This window comes from Austrofundulus limnaeus, unplaced genomic scaffold (assembly GCF_001266775.1).
Source record: "Austrofundulus limnaeus strain Quisiro unplaced genomic scaffold, Austrofundulus_limnaeus-1.0 Scaffold974, whole genome shotgun sequence".
NCBI lineage: Eukaryota > Metazoa > Chordata > Actinopteri > Cyprinodontiformes > Rivulidae > Austrofundulus > Austrofundulus limnaeus.
The window spans coordinates 66889-69240 of NW_013953376.1; positions in this window are offsets into that span (position 1 = coordinate 66889).

Genomic DNA, 2352 nt, shown 5'->3' on the forward strand with positions numbered 1-2352 from the left:
GTGTGTGTGTGTGTGTGTGTGTGTGTGTGTGTGTGTGTGTGTGTGTGGGTGTGTGTAGTTCACTAATATCATCCTGCTGAACGACTGTGGTTTGTTCTTTCAGGATTTTAAATTGTTTTTCTTGATCTTCACATCTGTCACAAGCAGACCACTTGCATCTCTTCTACAKTACATCATCACACATTTCCACTGCTCTGAACAAGTGTTGGTTGTGTGCATCATGTTGCCTGGTGAATACATCACAGTGTGTCCCTCTGCAGCTGGACCCATCATTCATTGAGTGGCTTTCTGAACAATGTCATTTGAGGGAGGTTGATGATYTTTTTTCACACAAACTGCTTAAATAAACTGGTGAAATCTTTCACGTGTGTATGGTGCAGAGCAGCTCATGTTAATGCAGGTGTCAACGTTTGCATTGTTGCAGMTTTCTTTTAGATAAATAAAATGTTGTGTCATGTGGCGAGATGATAACTTATCATCATTCCTCCCTCTGTCCTGTCACTGTAGATGATGTTGTTCAAATGAACATTAAATGATCAAAGAAAAATTGTTAAAGAAAWATGAAATTGTTTATTTTATATTTGCATGAGTTACTGTTTGAGGAGTTGATTCTTTTTGTTTTGTTTGATTTATTATTGTTTGAAACTAATTTTTTGTTATAAATAGGAACAGGTATAAGATTTTCTTCTTCTTCTGCTGCCTTTCATTTTATTTTATTTACATTGTTTTGTTGAATGTAACGTGTTTTGTTTAGTTTGTTTTTTTAAACTAAATGAATAAGTACTAATTAATAACATTAAATCAGGCGTGCCCAACCCATCGCTCGTGGACGACTCGGTGCCCGCCAGCTGATTCCCAGGTGCCCGCGAAGCGCAACCTTGCTAGCCGGCTTGTCACCTGTTAGCAAGGTGACGTGTCCGTTTGCTAAGCTTCGTTCTAACTCCGGCAGAAGCGGTGGAGGTGGGGGGAGTTTAAGTAGCACATTCCAACGCGCAGCAATGCGCTCCCAACGCCCTCCCCCTCTTGCATTTTCACAGATTTTGTCTCGCGAGTTTTGGGTGCGGTGACACAGCGCTCTGACGAGACTTTAGGTTCAGTGGTGGAGTTGTCGATGCAGAGAAAACATGGATGGAAAACTAGAAAACAAGCAAACGAAAACTTATTTTCACAGAGCGGGAGGCTGAGTATTTTTGCGTTTATTCTAATTCGAAGCCTATTTGCCTCATCTGTAATTCGACTGTTGCCTTACCCTAAAAGTGTAACTTGGAGTGACATTTCAAGATGAGGCACAAACGGTATGAGACGGATTTCCGTAGTTGGTGGGAGTCTTTTTGTTTGTGCTGATAGCAGACGCTGCATTTGCTTCAACCACTCGCTTCAACAAAAAAAAGGGAAGGAAAAAGCGATCGCTTCTAGAGCCGACTGTTGTACCAGGAAGCAGCGATTTTTTGAAGATAGTCAATGGCCAAAAACTCATGAATGGGGATAAAACAGACCTTTTTCACAGTGGAATCTGTGTGATAAAAACTTTGGAGCTTAAACTGGGACCATTTTCAGGATAAACATTGAGCACACCGCAGACTTTTTCCCACATTGGACTCCCCCRGGAWGGAATCCCATGCAGTGACRTRTGCAGCGGGAGGGGTTTCCCCAGGAGCTCAGCTCGGGGTGTTTCAGGAACTGCCTGCTGTTCATTACGGACTCAAGGACGGGAGCTAAAAAGGAAGCTAGCAGCCCAGCAATCGATTTTCACTCGGCCCAGCACACAATGTAAGGCTGCTACAATAGCCTCATGCCGTGTTAGCCGCATTCGTTCTCAACATAAGAAGTCTTTTAGCCATGGAGAAGTCATGAAAGAAGCATTTATTGAGGTTGCAGATGCGCTTTTTCATGATTTTAAAAACAAAAGTGAGATTGTATCATTCAGCTGTCCACCAGGATGGATGGATGTGTCCAAACTCGTGTCCATGTTTCAGCTGGACTGCTCCGGTGTTAAAAATGAGGTTCTGACTCTGAAAAATGACATTGGGATCAAATCCAGAGYAACAAGTSRCATGGATGGAGAGTTCTGGAGTCTGCTTTCTCTCACATGAAATTCATCAAGTCCAATATAGCTTCTTTCATAAAAAGTTGTCTCCTCTAGACTTGTCACAATGTGTCTTTATGTTGTTTTTATTACATTTTAGACCAGACTAGTGTCTTATACACTGACTGGCACCTTTGTGTTATTTATTTATTTGTTTATTTATTTATTTATTTGTTTTGCAGTTTGGGTGTGCCATTCATTTTCTGTACCTAGTGTGTGTGTGTGTGTGTGTGTGTGTGTGTGTGTGTGTGTGTGTGTGTGTGTGT